Below are 27179 nucleotides of genomic sequence, written 5' to 3' on the forward strand. Positions count from 1 at the left end.
TAGCATCAGCACTCTAAAATAGGGCCCATCATGTGAAAGAGAGATAGAAAGAGAGAAAGAGAGAAGTCCTTGCAGACAAGGAAGAATTCACTTTCTTGAAGAAGGAAAGCTCATTTACAAGTTATCTGTTAAGAAGCAGAAAGACGCTGACAGCCACGGTGGCACTTTGATCAAATTAGGTTTGATCAATGCTCCAAAAAACAGTGAAATTGGATGTGTACACATCACACGGCAAGCAGGGAGAAATTTAAATCTCTGTTTGCACAGAATATCAACTCTTTTCCAATTTGGTTGTACTATCAACATGCTACCAAACATTAGAGCTTTGAATAAAAGAGAAAAACTGTTTTCCCCTGTAGGGTGAGAGCTCTAGTTTCTGCGATGTAAGACTAATCACAATGTTTGGTAAACTTGTCGCAGACCTGAATCTGTCATCACTGAATGACAAGAGCTAAGCTCTGTCTTAGGATATTCTTCATGATACTCATCAAATACTCCCTAAGAACAGTCAAATTCAATATTAATAATATATTTTGTTTTATAATAATACTAAAACTTTTGTTTTTTTAAAGCACTTTTCTTACACTGCGTGCCCAATTATTAGGCTAGTGAGTATTCTGATCGTATCATTATTTCAATGCACATTTTCCAACTCCAAACCATATAAACTTAAATGCTTATTGGATTCAATCATTTTCAAGTGGTATGTATTTGTGTAATGAGGGAGGGTGTGGCGAAAGTGACTAACACCTTATATCAAGGTGTGCATATTTATTAGGCAGCTTCATTACCTCAGGTAAAATGGGCCAAAAAAGAGATTTATCTGACACTGAAAAGTCAAATATTGTAAAATGCCTTTCAGAAGGATGCAACACTCTTGAAATGGCTAAAGTATTGAGGAGTGACCAACAGACAATCAAATGTTTTGTTGCGAATAGTCAACTGGAGCGCAAAAAACGCATGGAGAAGGTGCAAATTAACTGCAAAAGACTTGAGAAGAATTAAATGTGAAGCTACCAGGAACCCATTATCCTCCAATGCTATCATATTCCAGAACTGCAACCTACCTGGAGTGTCCAGAAGTACAAGGTGCCAAGTGCTCAGAGACATGGCCAAGGTCAAGAAGGCTGAAACACGACCACCACTGAATATATTCACAAGCGAGCCACATCCTCACACGGTTCTACACCTGCACTGTAGAGAGCATCCTGACTGGCTGCATCTCCGCCTGGTACGGCAATAGCACAGCCCACAATCGCAAAGCACTGCAAAGGGTGGTGCGAACTGCCAGACACATCATCGGAGGTGAGCTTCCCTCCCTCCAGGACATATATACCAGGCGGTGTGTGAAAAAAGCTCGGAGGATCATCAGAGACTCCAGCCACCCGAGCCATGGGCTGTTCTCACTGCTACCATCAGGCAGGCGGTATCGCAGCATCAGGACCCGCACCAGCTGACTCCATGATAGCTTCTTCCCCCAAGCAATCAGACTCTTGAACTCTTGATCTCCCACTATCAAAATACATTAGCACTGCACTTTATTACCCTTACTCTTATATCGCACACCGGACTGTCATAAATTATATTATTATTATATTATATTCTCTCTTAACAACTGACTATCAACCGACAGCCTGAATGTCAATACAGTACAATACAACCTACTGTACATTATATATATACTTTTTTATTGAATAATGTGTATCTATATTGTATGTATTGTATACTGTACAGTGTATGTTATTATTGGTATATTGTGTTGAGTGTAATTATGTGTATATTAGACTTTAAATTGTGTTGTGTTAATTTGATGTTATCATAAATTGGTATATGTCTCATCACTGTCATGACTGCTATGTTGATCGGAACTGCACCCAAGAATTTCACACACCATTGCACTTGTGTATATGGTTGTGTGACAATAAAAGTGATTTGATTTAAAAAAGTTGAAGCATCAAGATTGGGCAAAGAAATACATCTTCCACAGATTTTTCAAAGATTTTATGGACAGATGAAATGAGAGTGACTCTTGATGGACCAGATGGATGGGCCCGTGGCTGGATCACTAATGGACACAGGGCACCACTTCGAGTCAGGTGCCAGCAAGGTGGAGGAGGGGTACTGGTATGGGCTGCTATCATTAAGGATGAGTTAGTTGGACATTTTTGAGTTGATGGACTGAAACTCAACTCTCAAACCCACTGCCAGTTTCTGGAATATACTTTCTTCAAGCAGTGGTACAGGAAGAAGTCTTCAGCATTCAAGAATGCCATGATCTTTATGCAGGACAATGCTCCATCTCATGCATCCAAGTACTTCGCTGCTTGGCTAGCCAGAAAGGGCCTCAAAGATGCCCAAATAATGACTTGGCCCCCTTTCCTCACCTGACTTAAATCCTACTGAGAACTTGTGGGCCCTTCTCAAACGTAACATTTACAGTGAGGGAAGACAATGCACATCTTTGAACAGCATTTGGGAGGCTGTGGTTGCTGCTTCAGCGAAATTTGATCATGAACAGATCAAGAAACTGACAGACTCCCTGGACTGAAGGCTCATGGCAGTTATTGAAAAAGGTGGCTATATTGGTCACTGAATATTTTTGAAAGGCCAAAATGTTTTATTTAATTGTCATTTTGTTTTACTTATTTGTTGAACCTACTGTAAAAATTGAGAATAAACAACTGAGTTGGGAGAAATTATTTTTGTAATTTAGTTGCCTGATAATTGTGCACACTAATAGTTGCCTAATAATTGTGCACACATATATATTCCCCTGAGAAAGACAAAACTCAATTTTTCTTTGATAAACATTAATTGACTGAGAGCATGGTGTTTGTTCAACAATAAAATTAATCCTGAGGAATACAATTTGCCTAATAATTGGGCATGCAGTGTAGACTCAAAGTCACTTTTCAAGAAAGGAATAAATAGTAAATCAACACAAAGTAACAAAGAAGCTGATATCTGTATATGTAAACAAACAAAGCAAACAAATTATATCATACAAACCAAAAGGAACCATTACAGCAGGGGTGCTCACTCTTTTATGGCATGAGATCTACTTATTCATAATGCTATTACAGTAAGATCTACCATGCACAATTTAAATATATATATTGTGTTGTCACAATACCAACATTTCAGTAGTCGAAGCCAATAAAAGTGAAATTAGATGATTTTTGATGCAAAAACTAATATTAACTAATTTGTTAATTGGATAAACATTGTTTCAAGTAATTTATTCAAGATTAGGAAACAGTCAGTAATAAAATTAGAGCAAATAAAAAACAAGTAAGAAAACAGTGCTTAAAATTTCCAACAGAAGTATCAAGTATTCAAGTAAACGTTCTTAAATTCTCGTGGATTACAGGTCTTCACTGTATGATTATAATACATTAATATTTTATTTTAAAACTACTAAAGTTATCCAGCCTGGGTAGCTCAGCAAGCAAAGACGCTGACTACCACACCTGGAGTCGCAAGTTCGAATCCAGAGTGTGCTGAGTGACTCCAGTCAGGCTTCCTAAGCAACCAATTGGCCCGGTTGCTAGGGTGGGTAGGGTCATGTTGGGTTAACCTCCTCGTGGTCACTATAATGTGGTTCTTGCTCTCAGTGGGGCACGTGGTGAGTTGTACGTGGATGCCGCGGAGAATAGCGTGAGCCTCCACATGCGCTAGGTCTCGGTGGTAACGCCCTCAATAAGCCACATAATAAGATGGACGGATTGACGGCCTCAGACGCGGAGGCAACTTAGATTCATCCTCCACCACCCAGATTGAGGCGAGTCACTACACCGCCACGAGGACCTAGAATGCATTGGGAATAGGGCATTCCAAATTGGGGAGAAAAGGGGAGAAAGTCCAAAAATCAAACAAAAAAAAAGTTATCCAGCCAAGAGCAATGAATAGTTTTCTGTTGTTAATATTAAAGGAATAGTTCACACAAAAATGAAAATTTGCTGATAATTTACTCACCCTCAGGCCATCCAAGATGTATCTGAGTTTCTTTCTTCATCAAAACAGAATTTAAGACTTTTAGGATTTCATTTCAGGCCTCCTCCTCTAAACAATGCAAGTGAATGTACTCCATTTTTTGATGGTCCAAAATGCATATTTAGGGTGCATCAAAATAATCCACATGACTCCAGTCGACAAATAAAGGTCTTCTGAATGCAAACGATTGATTATTTTGAGAAACAAAACAATATTTATATACTTTTTAACTACAAATGTTCACTTCAGTACATCTCTGTGACGTGCGCTCATGAGAGGGATGATGTAAGCTCACTGGTAAGGTTATGAGTCACGTGGAGGAGGAGTCAGGAAGCGCGTCATTGTTTACAAGAGAAACTTGTGCTGTTCACAAACCAAAACAGTCCAAAACAATTTAAAAACAATATACAGTTGTGCTCAAAGGTTTGCATACCCTGGCAGAAATTGTGAAATTTTGGCACTGATTTTGAAAATATGACTGATCATGCAAAAAAACTGTCTTTTATTTAAGGATAGTGATCATATGAAGCCATTTATTATCACATAGTTGTTTGGCTCTTTTTTAAATCATAATGATAACAGAAATCACCCAAATGCCCTGATCAAAAGTTTACATACCCTTGAATGTTTGGCCTTGTTACAGACACACAAGGTGACACACACAGGTTTAAATGGCAATTAAATATTAAATTCCCACACCTGTGGCTTTTTAAATTGCAATTAGTGTCTGTGTATAAATAGTCAATGAGTTTGTTAGCTCTCACATGGATGCACTGAGCAGGCTAGATACTAAGCCATGGAGAGCAAAAAAGAACTGTCAAAAGACCTGCGTAACAAGGTAATGGAATTTTATAAAGATGGAAAAGGATATAAAAAGATAACCAAAGCCTTGAAAATGCCAGTCAGTACTGTTCAATCACTTCTTAAGAAGTGGAAAATTTGGGGATCTCTTGATACCAAGCCAAGGTCAGGTAGACCAAGAAAGATTTTAGCAACAACTGCCAGAAGAATTGTTTAGGATACAAAGAAAAACCCACAGGAAACCTCAGGAGAAATACAGGCTGCTCTGGAAAAATGCCACAAAAAAGCCCAATTACAATATGCCCGACAACACCTTGACATGCCTCACAGCTTCTGGCACACTGTAATTTGGAGTGACGACACCAAAACAGAGCTTTATGGTCACAACCATAAGCGCTATGTTTGGAGAGGGGTCAACAAGGCCTATAATGAAAAGAATACCATCCCCACTGTGAAGCATGGTGGTGGCTCACTGATATTTTGGGGGTGTGTGAGCTCTAAAGGCACGGGGAATCTTGTGAAAATTGATGGCAAGATGAATGCAGCATGTTATCAGAAAATACTGGCAGACAATTTGCATTCTTCTGCACGAAAGCTGCGCATGGGACGCTCTTGGACTTTCCAGCAAGACAATGACCCTAAGCACAAGGCCAAGTTAACCCTCCAGTAGTTACAGCAGAAAAAGGTGAAGGTTCTGGAATGGCCATCATAGTCTCCTGACCTTAATATCATCGAGCCACTCTGGGGAGATCTCAAACGTGCGGTTCATGCAAAACGACCAAAGACTTTGCATGACCTGGAGGAATTTTGCCAAGATGAATGGGCAGCTATACCACCTGCAAGAATTTGGGGCCTCATAGACAACTATTACAAAAGACTGCACGCTGTCATTGATGCTAAAGGGGGCAATACACAGTATTAAGAACTAAGGGTATGCAGACTTTTCTTTGTTGCCATGTTTTGTTTTATGATTGTGTCATTCTGTTATAACCTACAGTTGAATATGAATCCCATAAGAAATAAAAGAAATGTGTTTTGCCTGCTCACTCATGTTTTCTTTAAAAATGATACGTATATTACCAATTCTCCAAGGGTATGCACTTTTGAGCACATCTGTATAAATATAAATATATATATATAATATTTCCAAATAATAATAAAAAAAAAAATGTAAACAATGACGCGCTTCTTGACTCCTTATCCACGTGATGCGTGACCTTACCAACAAGCTTACGTCATCCCTCTCATGAGCGCACGTCACAGAGATGTACTGAAGTGAACATTTGTAGTTAAAAATTGTTTTGTTTCTAAAAATAATCAATCATTTTGCGTTCAGAAGAGCTTTATTGACTGGAGTCGTGTGGATTATTTTGATGCACCCTAAATTTTGTGCCGTCAAAAAATGGAGGACATTCACTTGCATTGTTTAGAGGAGGAGGCCTGAAATGAAATCCTAAAAGTCTTAAATTCTGTTTTGATGAAGAAAGAAACTCAAGATACATCTTGGATGGCCTGAGGGTGAGTAAATTATCAGCAAATTTTCATTTTTGGGTGAACTATTCCTTAAGTGACATAGACAGTGACAGGTCTATCAGGCTGCATTTACTCTGAAAGTCCTAATGCACAGATCCGATATTTTGATACAAATCCACTTTATTTGTCCCGGTGTTTACGCTTATTTCAGACATAACTGACTATGTTTCTATCAATAACTACACAAGACAGGTATTTTGAAATGTGTTTGACCATCACACAGACACATACCCGCATTACCATGAGCGCTCTCACAACACACATGCACATTTTTTATTTATTTTTATTATTTTTTAACTGGTTTGTGGAAGTTATTAATGTATTGGTGCATGTAAACATGCTCAGTAGGGAATATGTGGTAAATATTTGTATCCATGTTGTTTCCAATATGTTGTCCATGTTGTAAACAACATGCATTTTTAAGGCAACATAAAAAGGCCTTTGAAATGCAATTAACCTCTCTAACGTGACACATTTCTGATTACGGAACGTGCCGATTACAAACCGAGTGCACGCTTTGTGATTTTTACAGTCCTTTACAATTGTTCCTTGTCAGACTTTATAAATATGATCCCAGTGAGATCTTGGGTAAAAGCCATGGCACATTGTGCGACATTATGTCAGACTGTACACTAAACAATGTAGCCAAGACTTTGGTCCCAGTCAGCATTTGACTGACTGACATCTGATAATCTAAGGAGAATTCACACTGCACGACTACAATGCATATATTTATGACACTGTCAGAACTTCGTCAGGGATTAAGGCCACATCCACACTAATCCGTTTTCACTCAAAGGTTAGTAAGCGATTTTATCATGCTAATATAATTTTAATACACATATTGTTTACAACTTGTGACTATACCTTTGAAACAGTATTCTAACCAGTGGTGATTGCTTTAAGACCACACAGGAAGCACGGCTCCCCTTCAAAATTCATTAAATTGCGCAATTACATGTTTACCAAATTGCATTTAATCTCTCTATAATTCAGATAATTATAGTCCCAATTTAATATTTTAGGTAACAAATACAACACTTTCGTGATGTTCATTCCATTGATGTTATCTGCATGATTATGTCCGCTGGAGTTAGCGGACTAAGTGTCTAAGGAGATGCGTGTCCCACTGAGTTCAGTGGAGCAAAAGATTGATGTTCATTGGACAAGAGGCTCTAAACACATCATTTTGGGTCCCACCCGGATGCCATGCATCTCTGGGAGTCTACTGGAGCTTCATAAGCGCTGTTTGCATGAGGGAAATTATGTGATTGTTGATTGGACAGTGGGCTTTCAATCAATGTATTTTTATTGTCGAGATCTCAAATGGGCAGATCCACGTAACAAACAGCCAATCATCGAAACGGTGATGTGCGTGAGTGACAGCATTTCGAATTAAAACACAATTGCTGTCATTCAGTAGGTGCAGAGTGATCGGCAGTGCAGAAGAAGTTGGTTGTGGTTTAACACAATTCATTTAGTGATTATAAATCTTCACTTTTGCCATTGGCAAATGTATGTTGAAATGTTGTAAATGTAAGGTTCTGTATTTTATTTTCGTTCAGTAAGTTCACTAGTTTGTTTTGTGTGTGTGTGTGTGTGTGTGTGTGTGTGTGTGTGTGTGTGTGTGTGTGTGTGTGTGTGTGTGTGTGTGTGTGTGTGTGTGTGTGTGAGTTGGCAACATTGCTGCTTTTGGGGGCAAAATGGCAGACACTGCTAATGTTGTTGACTTTATTTTTGAGAAATCGACTGAGTAACTCAAAATTAAACAGGACAGCAATGCACAAGACTAATTTAGTTCAGAAATCAGGCAGCAAAAATAGAGAATAATGAAATAAATAAAATAAATATTTAAAAAAATATAAAAGAGAAAATGTTTTATGACCGACATCTGTGCTTTCCCTCTTTTGAAAATTACCAGCCACCACTGATTCTAATGTTTACTGATTGGCCCCATTCACGTACCCAGATTTGTGCTTTTTTAAAAGAAAAGGAAGAACATGCCAAAATTATTTTTTGGGGTTATCAACATTATGCCACACAAATGCTGACGCTTGAGGTTAACGTATATATATAACCCAAAATAATCCTTTAAGTTGTTTTAGAAGCAGAGATATGATTTTTTGATGAAAGTTTTTTTCTTTGAATAATGTGAATAATTTTGCGCAATAAGGCTGACACGTTTAATACAAAAAATAATTGGGTCATATTTGATTTCATGTTGCCTTTAAAGAAAATAGTGCTTAATGTTTTCAGTTTCACCCTAAAATATTTCCTTTCATCACATTAAAGGATTTTCAAAGGCTGACCTGTTTTCAATCTCACCTGAAAACGCTCTAATTTTAAGGATGCGACTGACATTGCAGGTGCAGTCTGTGGCCTGTGAGCGAACAGATCTCTATTCAGGCTGACTGTTGTGCTGCCAGCTCAAGTCTCAGCAGTGAGTCGCTGTTGGCTGCTGCTCAGGTAAGCAATGTGCTGAAGAGAACTCCATTAGAGTGCAGTAAAGCCATGTAATAACATTAGATTTGCCTCCATCAGCCCAGAGCCAGAAACGAAGGCCACATTAGACACACTGAGACCAAGACAAACTCAATCACGGTTAGCCACTCTCTTGCGCATACACACATGAATGCACACCAACAGGCAAATTTGGCAAATTCAGGGGTGCAAACACATATATATGGGCTCTATTTTCCTGAGCGTGCAAAGCGCAGCGCTACGCTTAAGGAGCGTGCGCAACTTCATATCCAATTTTCGTGAAAGCGCTAATTATAATTGCTATTTTCATGCCAAATTCTGGGGAGAATCACATTTTCCATGCATATTAAAGGAGCGTGTCACTGTCATACAAATATGCCCGACAATCATCAAGGACGCAGTTAATGCACAAAAGAACGTAATTTATTCTTCTAATTTATTGCATACAGTCAATTTACACTACCAGCTTCTTATAAATGTGCTGTCTTGATTTATATCGCTGGTGCTTGATGGATTGAACTATATAAAAGGACGCAGATGGTTGAATAATAACCGGAGAAAATCCTCAGAATTAATTGCGCCTAGACTTAGCGCATGCTTGCAAGAAAATCGTCCCGGTTACTTTCGTAACCTCCGTTCCCTGATGGAGGGAACGAGACGTTGTGTCGATGTAGTTCAGTAGTTCAGTAATGTGGCAAGAGGGACACAACATCTCGTTCCCTCCATCAGGGAACTGAGGTTACAAAAGTAACCAGGACGTTCCCTATCTGTCACTCACTCGACGTTGTGTCCCTATACGAAACGCCACAATAAGCTGAACTGTGTTACGTGGACTGGCGGTGCGAGACGGGCAGACCACTGTGTGCCTCGTAGCCAATGCACCAGGCCGTCACGTAACCTCCCCCGACGCTCTTATGAGTGTCGAATGGTCCTTTGGGAACAAGTCGACTTGTCCAACAAATAGGGACAGGCTAGCCCAGCCGTGGCCTCTTTTCCTCTTTTTTCTCCCCAGAAAGAGTGGAATTTTGTTTACCGGCTGGGGGACATAAGTGTCTATGTCGGGGGGGGTGTCACTCCCAAGGGGAAGACACTGCGGAGACCACATCCCGCCCAGAGGGGGGAGGGGCATTTTGAGTGGAAATACGTCACATGGTCTTACCGAGTCTTATCAGATGTATGTCATGTGGAGAAGTCCCATGGTAGGTACTACCCAAGGGGGGAGGAGCTCTACAAACACGGAACCTCTGCCCAAGGAAGATGCAGTTTACCGACAGGGAAACGATTTAGCGGAAGATATATCACATGGGGTCACCTATGGGGAACCAGCACATGTGGAGCACCTTCCCCAGTACAGGGCTTAGTTAGCATGTGTACTGGGCCGGCAGAGAGATTCTCTGCAAACTCGTCTGCCACAGGGCTAAGGAGGAAAGTCATCCAGGGATCACAACTTGTGAACATGACTGGGAGTCAAAAGCGCACATCTTCACCTCAGGGGAGGGGAAAGGCACTATGCACAAGCAGTACACTTGGCCAGCTGTCCTGGAACTCACCTGCTCATACCTGAAAATATACGGGACGAGACCGGCTCAACCCGGAGATTATAGAACCTTGCAAAGGTGTTGGGTGTTGCCCAGCCCGCTGCTCTGCAGATGTCTGCCAAAGAGGCGCCATTGGTCAGGGCCCAGGAGGCCACCACACTCCCCACGGGGGGCGGCACGTCCTGAGCATGATATCATGCACCTCCGGGAAGAAAGGGACCAGGGTGCAGCGCGGCTGTGAGCCCAGGAACCAATCATCAAGCCGCAAGGGTTCAGGGGAGAGTGGAGGGTTCCACTCTAGCCCAACGCTCGCGGCCGCCCGGGAAAGCATGTCCATCAGCTCCGCGTCGGCCTGGGACTGGGCGACCATACCCAAAGGAGGAAGCCCAGCCAAAGCCTCTGCGTCAGACTGGACGAGCCTACTCTCCGATGCTGCGATCGAGAGCTCACTGTCTTCCCGGGTTCCGAATAAGAGTAACTCACCCTGAGACGAGCCGGCGGTCTCATCCGAGAGCCTGATCAGGGCAAGCGAGCATGCTGAGGAATGGGAGGTCCGTGGGGGGTTACCCAGCGGAGGTGCTCCCAGTGAAGTCCCCAAATTGCCTCCAGTGCTAACCGACGCGGCCTCATACCCGTAGGTAGAAGGATCGAGGCGGGGAGCCGCTGGGGTGGCTTGCCCTCTTACGAAGGAAAGCCGCGACCGCAACGTTGCCATAGTACTGTTCTCGCAATGAGGGCATGACCCATCCACGAACGATGTCTCCATGTGGGCAGCGCCCAGACACGTAAGACAGCGATTATGGCCATCAGAAGCGGAGAGATAATGACCGCAACCAGGAATAATACACAAACGGAAGGGCATCTTTAAAAAGACATTCTGTGAGTGCCACTCTTTTAGAATATACTCATTTTTTTGTTCTGCCAAAGCACCCAGGGGCGTTCTCTGCACTCCACGGATGCAGAGGCGGAGAAGCCGCTGAAATGCGCCGTAGATCCAGCAGTTTGAGGTGAATATTGGAGGGATTGAATTCAGTGCACTGAACGCAACCGCTCGGCTCCGAAGAGAAAATCAGAATGAGTGGTTGCGAGCCAGCTCCTTTTATACCCGTATGTTCGGGGGAGTGGCATGCAAATTCCACCTTTTTTCAAAATCAGAGGTGTTTGGGGCTCCTAAGAGTGACCCCTAGTGTCACTACATCGACACAACATCGAGTGAGTGACAGATAGGGAAACCTAAACATCATGGCCATGCCCACTGACTTAGCACTTATGACTAATGGCATAGCGCTGCGCTTAATGCAATCGCTCTTAAAATAGGGCCCTATTGTCATAAGCTCTTACCCACTTAAAGGAATATTTCAGGAAAAAAAGGACCATAGAACACATAAGCAGGTGTTTTGCTGATTTTCCAGATTGTTCTTTTCCATACAGTAAAAGTACATTGATACTAGGGCTATTGAGCTCCAAAAAAAAATATATATATATATATATAAAATTCTCATAAAAGTAGTCTATGCTAGGGCTGCACAATTATGATGAAAATCAGAATAGACGATTATTTAGCTTGATATTGTAATTGCGATTATTAATTTCAATTAAAATATTTTTTGTGGGGCAACTACATGCCATATTCTTTATGTAGGTTATACATTCAAAACAAGCTGAGAATTGTTCCTGAATTGTTTTCATTTTTTTAAATTTTTTTATACATTTTGAATAAATTATACAAAGAAAGTGTGCAAAACAAAAACACTAGAATACTAGGTTGTTGTTTCTGATATTCTGATTGTCTCGCATTCATGCACACACGAACCAAAAAATGTTGTAAATAGATAATCTTGACACTACGGGAATAGATCTAAATTGAATGATGTAACTGACACTTTTTCAAGATTAGTTAATTGTAGCACCTGTAATTGTAATCTTGATTATTTTTCAATTAATTGTGCAGCCCTAGTCCATACACATGTTTGTCTGAACAGACTGAAATTCAAACTGTTATTTGCAGACAATCTTTTCCTTTGCCTCAACTCTCAAATCTAAATTGCGTTTGCGGTCATATTCCAATATGGTGCCCCACCAGGTTTGCTGTTTATTATGCTAAATAGTGAATAATGATTTGTTCCTCACACAAAGCTATCATTTTCTTTCAGAAGACATAGAATATAGCTCTTTTTTGGACATTGACATCCCCTGGTCACTGTCTGCTAGAGTTAGGAGTCAGTTCCAAAAAGAATGGATTCTTCAATTCTGAGGTGTTGGAAATAGAAAATCGACTCCGCTTAGGGGCACGACATGATCTTTTGTTGTTCATACGTTTAATCGTAAATAGTGTAAAGTAAGCTTTATATTGCACTGTTTATTGGAAGGTTTCACTTCGCCTCCCATTTTTTCTTAAGAATATAAAAATGTGTCTGGAATTGACTATTGTAAGTGATTCCATCAATTCTGAAAACCTGGAACTGGAATCAGAGTCGATTTTAACATTTCTGGAATGGAACATCCTTACTGTCTACATTTGTTGTAGGGAAAACCTTTTTAAAACATCTCCTTTCTGCATTTGCATTCCACCAAAGAAAGTCATACAGGTTTGTAACAACATTTGAGTGAATAAATTATGACAGATTTTCATTTTTGGGTGAACTATCCCTTTAAGATGACAAACACACTCATCCACTTCTACAACACAAAGCCCTTCATGCGAAAGCATGTTGATAAAACTTGTGTGTGCTTAGAATCACACATGTCGCTGTGATAACTCAACAGAATCGAGCAGTGTGTATGTGTGTGTGAGCAGCTGGAGAGAAGCCTTTGATCTTTACATCAGGGTTTGAGGGTCCACAGAACATGCACGTTACAGCACACATAATGAGAACACTGACATGGTTAAGAGACACATAGACAACACTATGGTTTGAATGAGAGAGAGAGAGAGAGAGAGAGAGAGATAGCTCCCTGGGTAAATGGTTTTATAGAACACGTACGGCTGACAGACAGGTTGTTAAATGATAAGACCTGCCCAAAGAGGCCACAATACTACACACACACACACGCACACACACACGTACGCACGCACACACGCACGCACGCACACACACACAGAGGTTTACTTAGCTATCTAAATGGGGACATACTCTATCATAGATTTATTTTACTTTCAAATAAAGCTATATTACATATGAAAAAAAGCACCAAAAAGTGCCATGGTACTTGACCATGGATATTTGGACATTTAACATAACACAACCATGTACTGTAGAAATGTACCACGGTATTCTTTGAAGTACCTTTGCATAACATGTAAATATCATGGTTTATGGAACCATTGTATATCTCAAAGTACCAAGATATTGCCTCCTGATACCGTAATTAAAACATGATACTGCCACAAGATCCAAACATACAACAACACACATTTCCTGATGAACGTCTGAATCACACACAAATACACACAAACACACAAACAGACAGACACTCATCCATGGCTTGCCTGACTAACTCTGTCCAACTTGCTCATTTCTGCTTCAATCACTGGGTTTCCTGGCACATTTCTTAGTTTCACAGTTCAGAATAAGAACTGTGAGTAATCCAAGATGAAAATGACCTCCCTCAGAATAATGACAACCTATCACAAATGAGCATGCAATTTACAGCACAAAATAACGGATTTTTTTTTTTTTTTTTAAGTAATTTTTGGCCATAGTTGACAGCTAACATGTCCATGCGTAACTTTTTGAATATGTATGAACTTTAAGGGCCTAAACACGGTCCTGTTGTACATACATTAAGTGCCCTCTAGCTTTGCTGTTTTTTTTTTTTTTTTTGTTATTATTTCGCCATTCATGCAACTCAAATTGTACATACAACAAAGAAACATTATCTTACATTTAGCCGAAAAAGGGAAAGGCTGAAGACAAAGCTTTTTATACCTTCCCTTCTCACCTTTAAAAATGTATACAATCTTTTGATCATATTGAACTACAGTGCTGTGAATTGTTTTTTGCCCCCATCCTGATTTCTCTGTTTTTGTGTATATCTCATACTAAATTGTTTCAAATATTCAAACAAAATCTAGTGAAACACCAAATATAGTTTTTAAATGATAACACAATGACTCATCCAGGAAGTCACAAAAAAGCCAAGGACAACATCCAAGGAACTGTAAGCCTCTCTCACATCAGTAAAGGTCACTGTTCATGACTCCACTATCAGAAAGACACTGGCCAAAAAATGCCATTCATGGAAGAATTGCGAGGTGAAAACCACTGCTAACCCAAAAGAACATTAAGGCTTGTCTGAATTTTGCCAAAACACCTTGATGATCCTCCAACATTTTAGGAGAATGTTCTGTGGACTGATGAGTCGAAAGTGGAACTCTTTGGAAGACAGGGGTCCAATTACATCTGGCGTAAATCAAACACAGAATTCCACTAAAAGATCATCATACCTACAGTCCAGCATGGTGGTGGTAGTGTGATGGTGTGGGGATGCCTTGCTGCTTCGGGGCCAGGATGACTTGCATTAATTGAGGGAAACATGAATTCTGCTCTCTACCAGAAAATCCTAAAGGAGAATGTCCGGTCATCAGTCTGTGAGTTGAAGCTCAAGTGCAACTGGATTATGCAGCAAGACAATGATCCAAAGCATAGGAGTAAGTCCACCTCTGAATGGATCAAAAGAAGCTAAATTTAAGTTTTGGAGTTGCCTAGTCAAAGTCCTGACTTGAACCAGATTGAGATGCTGTGGCAGGACCTTAAATGGGCAGTTCATGCTCGAAAACTCTCCAATGTGGCTGAACTAAAAAAGTTCTGTAAAGAAGAGTGGGCCAGAATTTCACCATAGCGTTGTAAAAGACTGATCTCCAGTTACCGGAAGCGTTTGGTTGCAGTTGTTGCTGCTAAAGGTGGCACAACCAGCTATCAAGTTTAAGGGGGCAGTTATTTTTTCACATGGGCGATATAGGTGTTGGATAACTAAATATAATATATTTTATATATATATATATATATATATATATATATATATATATATATATATATATATATGTGTGTGTGTGTGTGTGTGTGTGTGTGTGTGTGTGTGTGTGTTTACTCAGGCTGCCCTTGTTTTCTGTTATATCTCGTTAGAAGATCTAAAACAATTTAGGATGAAAAATACACAAAAAATAAACAAATCAGGAAGGGGGCAAATACTTTTCACAGCACTGTATCTGCATTAACAATCCTTTCACAATTCGTAAATTAAAGAGCAAGATGACTATTTATCAGTACCTTAATTGCATCGACTTAATTAATTAATACAAACATTTACCACAAATACCTTCATTTAAGCAACTTGAACCTATAAACACATAACACCATTTAATAATGCATTTTAATACATCTCTAATTCATTAATACTTAAGAATCCAAGCTTTCATACCTTTTGATCACCTCATTTAAATAGATTTAGTACATTTAAATCACATGTACATAAGTATTCACACCCTTTGCCATGACACTCAAAATTGAGCTCAGGTGCATCCTGTTTCCACTGATCATCCTTGAGATGTTTCTACAACTTGATAGGAGTCCACCTGTGGTAAATTCAGTTGATTGGACATGATTTGGAAAGGCACACACCTGTCTATATAAGGTCCCACAGTTAACAGTGCATGTCAGAGCACAAACCAAGCCATGAAGTCCAAGGAATTGTCTGTAGACCTCCGAGACAGGATTGTACGAGGCACAGATCTGGGGAAGGGTACAGAAAAATGTCTGCAGCATTGAAGGTCCCAATGAGCACAGTGGCCTCCATCATCCGTAAATGGAAGAAGTTTGGAACCACCAGGACTCTTCCTAGAGCTGGCCGCCCGGCCAAACTGAGCGATCGGGGGAGAAGGGCCTTAGTCAGGGAAGTGACCAAGAACCGGTGGTCACTCTGACAGAGCTCCAGCGTTTCTCTGTGGAGAGAGGAGAACCTTCCAGAAGAACAACCATCTCTGCAGCACTCCACCAATCAGGCCTGTATGGTAGAGTGGCCAGACGGAAGCCACTCCTCAGTAAAAGGCACATGACAGTCCGCCTGGTGTTTGCCAAAAGGCACCTGAAGGACTCTCAGACCATGAGAAACAAAATTCTCTGGTCTGATGAAACAAAGATTGAACTCTTTGGCCTGAATGGCAAGCGTCATGTCTGGAGGAAACCAGGCACTGCTCATCACCTGGCCAATACCATCCCTACAGTGAAGCATGGTGGTGGCAGCATCATGCTGTGGGGATGCTTTTCAGACTAGTCAGGATCGAGGGAAAGATGAATGCAGTAATGTACAGAGACATCCTTGATGAAAACCTGCTCCAGAGCGCTCTGGACCTCAGACTGGGGCGAAGGTTCATCTTCCAACAGGACAGCGACCCTAAGCACACAGCCAAGATAACAAAGGAGTGGCTATGGGACAACTCTGTGAATGTCCTTGAGTGGCCCAGCCAGAGCCCAGACTTGAACCCAATTGAGCATCTCTGGAGAGATCTGAAAATGGCTGTGCACCGACGCTCCCCATCCAACCTGATGGAGCTTGAGAGGTCCTGCAAAGAAGAATGGGAGAAACTGCCCAAAAATAGGTGTGCCAAGCTTGTAGCATCCTACTCAAAAAGACTTGAGGCTGTAATTGGTGCCAAAGGTGCTTCAACAAAGTATTGAGCAAAGGCTGTGAATACTTATGTACATGTGATTTAAAAAAATTGTTAAAAAAAATAACATTTTATATTTTTAATACATTTGCAAAAATTTCAAACAAACTTCTTTCACTTTGTCATTATGGGGTATTGTTTGTAGAATTTTGAGAAAAATAATGAATTTAATCCATTTTGGAATAAAGCTGTAACATAACAAAATGTGGAAAAAGTGAAGCGCTGTGAATACTTTCCGGATGCACTGTATTAATTTTTTATACAGTTTTAATTAACATCCAAGATTATTCCATAATTCCACCCACTTTATAGAAATGCATCTGTTTTTCAATTCATTCCTAACTCTATTGCTTTTGTTAAACACACATAATCCCTTCAAATTATAATGAATCTGTCTCTTAACCAACCTTTCTTTTTTTTTTTTTTTTTTTTTTTTTGTGGTAATGTACAATTATTAGCTTTATACATAATCTGAACAATATTATTCCACATGGTCATTAAATATCAGTATCTGTAATTTTACAAATAAATGATTTGATCCTTCTCTATAATTACTTCTGCAAATAATTTGTATTGCTTTCTTATGAAGAATAAAAAATTGATGAGTGTACGTGTTCCCCAAACTGCAACACAGTACGTTATGTAAGCAATAATAATTGAGCAATACAAACCATATAATGCCTTCTCATTTAATTGTTCTGACAGTTACAAACCTCAGACCACAAGGGGGCGAAATAGTTTTTTAGGCGCCACAAAGCCAGATGTGGTGGAGTCAGCATGTGGACAGCTGAGGAGTGTGCTTTTGTATTTGCTGAAAAGACAACAGAAAAATATATTTGTATAATCTAACATGTTTGGCAAGACTCTCCTCAAATTGCTGCACCGCCATGATAGTTGTTGATTGAAAAAAAAAAATCTGCTGCAGCACTCCTTGCGGCAACACTGAGAATACAGCTCGTACTTTAGTTATGAATTGCGCACAGACACATTTCACAACGCAATGACACGTGAAATCGATCTCGAATACCAAGATGCGTCTATGTTCACGTACTTACTTAGAGTATGTTTGGGCATTAAGATTTCAGATAAAATGTATATGTACTGCATGTGTAAGGGAAGGTGTATATAAGTCGCAATTGCCTTAATTATACATTTTTACCTCACAGTATTTCTTGCAATTGCGACTTTATATCTCATAATTTTTACTTTTTTTTTTTATTTCAAAATTGTGAGTTTGTCACAGTTGTGAGATAAAATGTCACAATTGCGAAAAATCCGGTCAAAATTGTAAGATATAAAAGTTGCAATTACGAGAAATAAGTCAAAATTGTGAGATACAATGTAATAATTACGAGAAATGGTCACAATTGAGAGAAATAGTCACAATTAAGAGAAATACAATTTTGCAATATAAAAGTTGCAATTGAATGATATAGTTACAATTGTGTTATATAAACTCACAATTGCAAGAATAAAGTCAAAATGCTTAATGGAAACTTGCAATTACGAGAACTAAAGTCACAATGGCAAGAAATAAATTTCCACTGAAATGAATAAAGATGCAATTATGAGATAAAAATTCAAAATTCCCTTTATCCACCCACAATAATGACAATTTTATTTTTTACTCTGTGCTTGTGCATTATGGGATTTAAATGTAATTCGTTCAGATCCATTTAATGATTCGCACAGTGACCATTTCTGGTGATGCCAGAAGGTGGTGACAAATGAGTGCTTGTGTGAAATTAGTTAGTCACTGAATCAGTGATCAAAAGAAAATGTTAATAATTTAAAATGTGTATGTCTACAGACCTACAAAGAGACTTTAGTAGAGGTTTTAAGCATTATAAGAACACAGCAAATCTATAATTTCCCTACAGTTTATGACCAGCTGAGCATGACTTTTGTCTAAAGATAACAACAATAGTCTTATATAATTATAATTTGATTAACATCCGTTCGGTTTTATGTATGAAAAAGTGTGTCTACATATCTATTCACTTCAGTAAAATTCATAAGTGTTCTAAGAACACAGCAGATCTATCTTTTTTCCTACAGTTTGACGACTGCACACCAACATAAAGGTAAAAAAACAGGAGCTGATATTAAAAATAGCTTTACATATTTAACACAAATCAAGTAATCTGTTTAAATTGGCAAAAAGAACCGATCAAACTATTGCTTCACAAACCTAATGTAAAAAGCATAACTTAATGAAGACTCAGGTGCTGTTATAAACTTCACTTACAATGTGTGCTTAAAAGAAGGATTGTCCTTTGTTTTTGTTTCTCTGCAGTGCATTTTACATAATGCTGCCAATCAAGAACGATATGCCTATAAATAACTCTCGTTTGTGTGTTCCTCATCTCTAGATTATTAATTTAGATCAACATCAATGCTGATAAAAAACATGGATAAATGAGCATTGTTGAAAGCAACTTTGTAGACGCAAACACGTTTATTAGACTGTCTGACTGATGGCCTACTACATAAAGGTTGTTTTGGCTCATGAAACTCACCTTTTATTGGCTGTTATATGGTCGCTCAATTAGCCCAAAGTAACAAAACACAAAGAATATTGTATACAAATCCACCATTTGGACTCGATATGGGTTTAGCTTGAAAAAGTGTGGGGAACAAAATCACCTTTTTAAAGAGTGCAGGGGCGTGTCCCCCACGTCCACCACGGCTGCTATGCCCTTGTCTGCAACTATGACAATTTCATTGAGCTCTTGTTGAATACAATTTGATATATAAATGCATTGTATATTTATTATGCACATACTCAAACATATGTTTGACTGTGAAAAAAATGCCAGAACTAACCAAACCAAAGAAAGCAAAACACTACATCTACCATTTTACTTTTACAAAAGCACATAAAAAACAAACTTATCAGGTCACATGAAACCGTTTATGATGCCCAAGAACTCAGGAACATCCTGCCTGGCTAGAATAATAAACTCCCATACGCTGCACAGAACTAAACAACATCACACTGTTGTCAACTGCAGTTAACGTAAGGCTGCTGCCATGGAGATCATGGTGAGAGAAGATGCAAGTCATAAACACTGAGCTATCATAGAGCTCTGGCGAAATTTGCATAAACAGAAGTGATTTATGGGTATTTGGGGTGTCAGACTGAAACTACAAGGCGGAAGCTTGCTCGACATTATTCGTGTAATGGAATTTCATGCTCTGTCTCTCTCTCTTGTTACACAATAAGAAATGTTTCTTGCATTAGATACAATATTCACTATGTAAATGGTAAAAGCTTAGGAGCCAGAGTTTAGCGGTTAGCAAACATAAGAGTTGTCCAAATACTTCGAGTCATGGCGGGTGCAATACATACAAATGCTAAATTAAATGCGAGCCATTTTGTCTCAACATATGCAAAACAGCACATATACTTTTGAGACAGAGTACAAATAAGCATTCAATTACAGATAAAACATGACCTTTATGTATTTGGGAATTGCATTTTGAGCTAACAAATTATAGACCACAAGTCCATTTGACATTTTAAAATAAATGTGCTGAAATAATACAAAAACAAATAAATAATACAAATGGGAGTATGGGAATTATGTAGTAACCGAAAAATATATTAGAAACAATCTAGATCTACAGCTCTGGATACTCTCTCAAGCAACTTCCGAGTGCATTCAGTTCCCATGTATGCTGGACACTTGTTGGCTGCTTTTCCTTCATCATGTGGTCCAACTCATATATGTAAAAGAAAAAAAAAAAAAAAATATATATATATATACACACACACACCGATCAGCCACAACATTAAAACCACCTGCCTAATATTGTGTAGGTCCCCCTCATGCTGCCAAAACAGCGCCAATCTGCATCTTAGAATAGCATTTTGAGAATATATTCTTCTCACCACAATTGTACAGAGCGGTTACCTGAGTTACCGTAGACTTTGTCAGGTCAAACCAGTCTGGCCATCCTCTGTTGACCTCTCTCATCAACAGGGCATTTCCAACCACAGAACTGCCGCTCACTGGATGTTTTTTATTTTTTTTTTTATTTATTTATTTTTTTTTTTTGGCACAATTCGGTGTAAATTCTAGAGACTGTTGTGTGTGAAAATCCCAGGAGATAAAAAGTTACAGAAATACAAATTTTGTCCCTATTTTCTATTATATATATATAAATTTTGTTGATGTGAACATTAACTGAAGCTCCTGACCCGTATCTGCATGATTTTATGCACTGCACTGCTGCCACACGATTGGCAGATTAGATAATTGCATGGATGATTGTTGGTGCCAGATGGGCTGGTTTGAGTATTTCTGTTACTGTTGTGTTCAAAAGTTTGCATACCCTGGCAGAAATTGTGAAATTTTGGCATTGATTTTGAAAATATGACTGATCATGCAAAAAAACTGTCTTTTATTTAAGGATAGTGATCATATGAAGCCATTTATTATCACATATCACATTGTTTAGCTCCTTTTTAAATCATAATGATAACAGAAATCACCCAAATGGCCCTGATAAAAAGTTTACATACCCTTGAATGTTTGGCCTTGTTACAGACAAACAAGGTGACACACACAGGTTTAAATGGCAATTAAAGGTTAATTTCCCACACATGTGGATTTTTAAATTGCAATAAGTGTCTGTGTATAAACAGTCAATGAGTTTGTTAACTCTCACGTGGATGCGCTGAGCAGGCTAGATACTGAGCCATGGGGAGCAGAAAAGGACTGTCAAAAGACCTGCATAACAAGGTAATGGAACTTTATAAAGATGGAAAAGGATATAAAAAGATATCCACAGCCTAGAAAATGCCAGTCAGTACTGTGCAATCACTTATTAAGAAGTGGAAAATTCGGGGATCTCTTGATACCAAGCCAAGGTCTGGTAGACCAAGAAAGATTTCAGCCACAACTGCCAGAAGAATTGTTCGGGATACAAAGAAAAACCCACAGGTATCCTCAGGAGAAATACAGGCTGCTCTGGAAAAAGACGATGTGGTTGTTTCAAGGAGCACAATACGACGATACTTGAACAAAAATGAGCTGCATGGTCGAGTTACCAGAAAGAAGCCTTTACTGCGCCAATGCCACAAAAAAGCCCGGTTACAATATGCCCGACAACACCTTGACACGCCTCACAGCTTCTGGCACACTGTAATTTGGAGTGACGACACCAAAATAGAGCTTTATGGTCACAACCATAAGCGCTATGTTTGGAGAGGGGTCAACAAGGCCTATAGTGAAAAGAATACCATCCCCACTGTGAAGCATGTTGGTGGCTCACTGATGTTTTGGGGGTGTGTGAGCTCTAAAGGCACGGGGAATCTTGTGAAAATTGATGGCAAGATGAATGCAGCATGTTATCAGAAAATACTGGCAGACAATTTGCATTCTTCTGGACGAAAGCTGCGCATGGGACGCTCTTGGACTTTCCAGCATGACAATGACCCTAAGCACAAGGCCCCTCCAGTGGTTACAGCAGAAAAAGGTGAAGGTTCTGCAGTGGCCATCACAGTCTCCTGACCTTAATATCATCGAGCCACTCTGAGGAGATCTCAAACGTGCGGTTCATGCAAGACGACCAAAGACTTTGTATGACCTGGAGGCATTTTGCCAAGATGAATGGGCAGCTATACCACCTTCATGAATTTGGGGCCTCATAGACAACTATTACAAAAGACTGCACGCTGTCATTGATGCTAAAGGGGGCAATACACAGTATTAAGAACTAAGGGTATGCAGACTTTTGAACAGGGGTCATTTCATTTTTTTCTTTTTTGCCATGTTTTGTTTTATGATTGTGCCATTCTGTTATAACCTACAGTTGAATATGAATCCCATAAGAAATAAAAGAAATGTGTTTTGCCTGCTCACTCATGTTTTCTTTAAAAATTGTTCATATATTACCAATTCTCCAAGGGTATGCAAACTTCTGAGCACAACTGTATGTCTTTGAGTGTCAACACTTACTCGATAATAACTCTCAAACAGGTCTGTGAGTCACTAAAGTACTTCACAGTGATAAACAGCAGCATGGACCGTATGAAACAGCTCAGCGGAGGAATTTGAGGAGGCCTTAGGAGAAACCATATGTCTTGCTACATATTTACAGCTCAATTGAGAAACAAGCCCTTGATTTGTGCTGGGTTGATAAACACTGTGCTGGACGTGAGCATTCATAAAACAACACCAGTTACAATACAAGTCATTTCAGGACTCAGCGCGCAAAGAGATTATATCCTCGGTCTGCTCTGCAACTATGAGTCTACAGCAATGTGACATGCGATTTTGATTGTTGAAAAAGTCTGTCCGGTTCATCTCCGGCTGTGTTCCATAGAAGACAAAACATCACATAGGTTTGGAAGAACATGAGGGTGAGTAAATGAAGACACCATTTTCATTGCTGAGTGAACTGTCACTTTAATATCTATTTCTACTTGATCTAGCACTAAAAAATGATTTTCATTTGTGTACCCTTATGTAGTCTGGTTGATTCAGTCGTATTAAATAACAATTTTGACTCAAATTATACCAGTTAATGTAGACGTTACCACATTAAACACATTAACCTGACTTTTTCCCCCTCAGAATAGCAGCATTTTCATATTTCATGAATGTGGAATGTACAGATTTAAAAATGCTTATTATGGTAACTATCAAGAACTAAAAGTAATTCTTAATTCGGAAATAGCAGTGCACTGTATAGACTGACATATTATATGGCATAATGGTAATATTACAACCCTACACAGCGAATGACTCGGGTACCAATAGAGAGCCAAACAACTAAAATTATGTTCAGATGTAATTACTGTGCATCAATGACTGGCACAAGGGTGACCAGACACCCCCCAAGCCCCCAAGCATGCCCAGAATCAGATTTGGTGCCTTTAAAATGTATTTTGCCTTATTGATTTGCGGTAATCTGATCAAGCTGTTATCAAATTACATAAGAGACTATTCATCCTAACATCAGTTTAACTAATTCCCAGAGTTTGATTAAGAAGTAATCTGATTGACTGGCTGTCAGATCCAGACTTTGGGTCAGACATATTAATCATGCTGTGGTTTGATATGAGACATACATTTTTTTAGGGTAATTGTTTGACGGGGGAGTTCTGAGGAATGTAAAGTGCTGGTCTCCCATCAGGCATTTTTGCATCGGTTCAAATGTGTTTACCTTCCCCTGTGGCGTGACTGGAAGCGCGTTCTCGACCCTTGTTGAAGACAGGAAGTAATTGTGTTTGCATATTCAGTGACAAGCGCAATTCGGAGGTTGCATTTTCCTTCTAAGATTACATTTTTACTCCACTGATGGTTAGGCTTAAGGGTTTGGGTTGGGGGGTAGAGCTAATATATTAGGCATTACAGCTAAAAAAAATAAAATAAAAATCCTGCTTTACAACTCAATTTTGGTGCCTATCTGTGGGCATTTCACATGAAAAAGACAATTATATATGTCAAGATAATAATAATCATAATAATAAAGCCTAATAAATTCCCATGTGTTCCCAAAATAATGTTGCCAAATGTGTGTTCTTATCGAATTTGTGTTTGTATTGCGTTTCAGTAATAGCCTACAGTTAATGCTGCCTAAAGAAAATAAAACAGAGCTTTAGGTTCAAGGTGAACGTGTCTTGTATTATTTTATGACTTAATTACTTGCGTCTTTGTTTCTTCAATACAAAGATATATATTACTGAACCTGCAGAGTTGCGTTCACAGTGCACGTTAACAGCGAACTGGTCCATGGAAATAAAGCGAACTAGACTCACAGCACCCCTTAAGATGATTGGAGATAATTTGCAGCATTCTCATAAATTACATTATCCTTGCAAACAGTTTTCAGATGAATGAAACTGAGAAAAAAGAGTGATATTTCTTTACATGCGCATGTTCCACAAGACAGGCTCGTGCTGCACACCTACATGCGTGTGTTCCACAAGACAGGCTCGTTGTGCTGCACGCCTCTGAACAAACAGCGAATCAGACACAAGCATTGACCACTTTTCTATTGTCTGTTCTTAAAAATATAATAAAGTGTTTCTTCATGCGCGTGTCTTTGTGACTAACAGCATTTCTTGTCATGTGTCACTTCAAGACGTCTTACAGGTCACCCACCTTTTGCGGGTATATGAGCAAAATTACCCGCGCATGAAATACATTTGGACGAGGAGCTTGCTAACTGAATTCAGCCTCGTCGCATTTGGCGGGTGGCGGGTGCCAGTTTCACACCCTGGGCTACTGTTTAATATATTTGTTGACTTCCCATATCCATGGTTTTGCTATTTCCCGATATTGTCGATCATCGTCTGTCAATTGAGTGTTGCAGTCGGCATCGGGATTTTGTAAGATATCTTCAATATCCAATTTCATCTTCCCATATTGCCCAGCCCTAGTTGATTCCTGTGAACCCAGATCTATCTATCTATCTATCTATCTATCTATCTATCTATCTATCTGTCTGTCTGTCTGTTTTAAAGACTTTAACATTCAGGATATCTTTAAACTAGGGATGTCCCGATACCGGTATCGGAATCGGGTCCGATACAGCGCTCATGTACTTGTACTCATGCTCGTAAAAATGTTCTGATACCAAAAAAGGACACCATTTGACATGTGAATGTTATTACATAAAACATTCAGCGCACAAATTAAAGTCATGTCATGTCCTAGTGAGATTATTTAACAGCAAAAGCTGCGATTTAATTAGACAAATATATAGTTTGCATGTGCTAACTATATACTATATATGAGCACTTTTTGTGCTAACAAAGTGCTCATACCTTCTTAGAGATCCTTGGCTCATAAATGGAAAACACCATCATGAGCATCGCACATTCTGTAGCAAATGACAGCGCTAATTAACTTTTTAAAGCAAGGAACATACAGACTACATATTTATTTAATTAAATAGCAGCTTTTTGCAGTTTAATAATCACTTTCAGTCACGTAGCAACTGGCTTTTCCAGAGCGGGAAGCTACCATCATAAAGTCAGAACTCCTTGGTCCTAACAACACAGAAACACTTCCAAATAAAAGCTCTGCCAATATAAAAGCTTAATTTAATTAAAGGAAAGAAATATGACAGAAATAGACCACTACTGTATAGTTATGTAATATTTACTGTAATAATACAAATAATGATAATAATTATAAATAAATAGTAATTTTATTATATTTAAGCAATATCTCAGATCTGTGATGCTCTGTTATGCACACTTTATTTGACAAAAATAACTAAAATGTAAAATCCAACATTGGAGTTATTTTTGTATCGGTACTTGTACTCGTTCTCAATAAAATGGAATAGGCACATCCCTACTTTAAACCAACACCAACATATTGTTTCTAAAACCTTGTGCTTTCACAATTATTTTATAATGAAACTACCATGGACAGTTCACACATTACATCCTCTTTTTTTTTTTTTTTTTTTTTTTTCAGGAGAGAAAAAAGCGTAAAGGATTTATTTATTCATTTATTTATTTATTTTTCTTATTTAGAATATGATCTCTCATGATGATTTGTTGATCTCTTATTGATTCTCTCTTGATTAATATGTAAGAAAAACTCAACTGGCTCTCAGGTTAATTAGAAGATCCCTTGTCTCCCAACTTCAATGGGGAGTAAGCACCATCTCAGCACTGATTCATCATGACAGCTCTAGATTTATCATCACACAGATGTAGAGATCTTTCCAGTGTTTCAGATTCCTGCACTGACACGTGTTCCGAGACTGTCGCAATCATGGGCAACAGCTGGCGACAGAGTCGTTTCCTCTGACCAAAGCGCATTCGAATGGCGACCCCTAAATAAACCTGTCAGATATGGTTAGATATGGGCACTGCAGGGCACTGTGCCAACTGCACCCACCTCTCGGCCCCCACCATCTGTGAAATATGCCACATACGAGCCAGAAGACCTCTGAGACGTGCAGCATCGAGAGCAGCTGGCAAACATTCAAATAAGCTCCATAAAATGAGTAAAATTGTTTGAAGTGACTCTGATAAATTAAAACTCAGAGCAGAGGAAATCTATAACAGTGTCAGAGCAAATAAAACAATTTTCCACATAATCGCAAACAAAAACAGAAGCAGATGAAGCAGATAGATGATTTAGGATGTCTAAGAACCATGTATCGTTCCGTTACAACTGACAAATGAGATC

General features: G+C 39.1%; 1 protein-coding gene across 2 annotated transcripts in view; it reads right to left on the minus strand.

Moving 5' to 3' along the window:
* LOC127420981 (KH domain-containing, RNA-binding, signal transduction-associated protein 3-like) overlaps positions 1–27179 on the minus strand; it is a 213004-nt gene that overhangs the window by 43940 nt on the left and 141885 nt on the right. The window lies entirely within an intron of this gene.

Source organism: Myxocyprinus asiaticus, chromosome 30, assembly GCF_019703515.2.
Source record: "Myxocyprinus asiaticus isolate MX2 ecotype Aquarium Trade chromosome 30, UBuf_Myxa_2, whole genome shotgun sequence".
Taxonomy (NCBI): Eukaryota; Metazoa; Chordata; class Actinopteri; order Cypriniformes; family Catostomidae; genus Myxocyprinus; species Myxocyprinus asiaticus.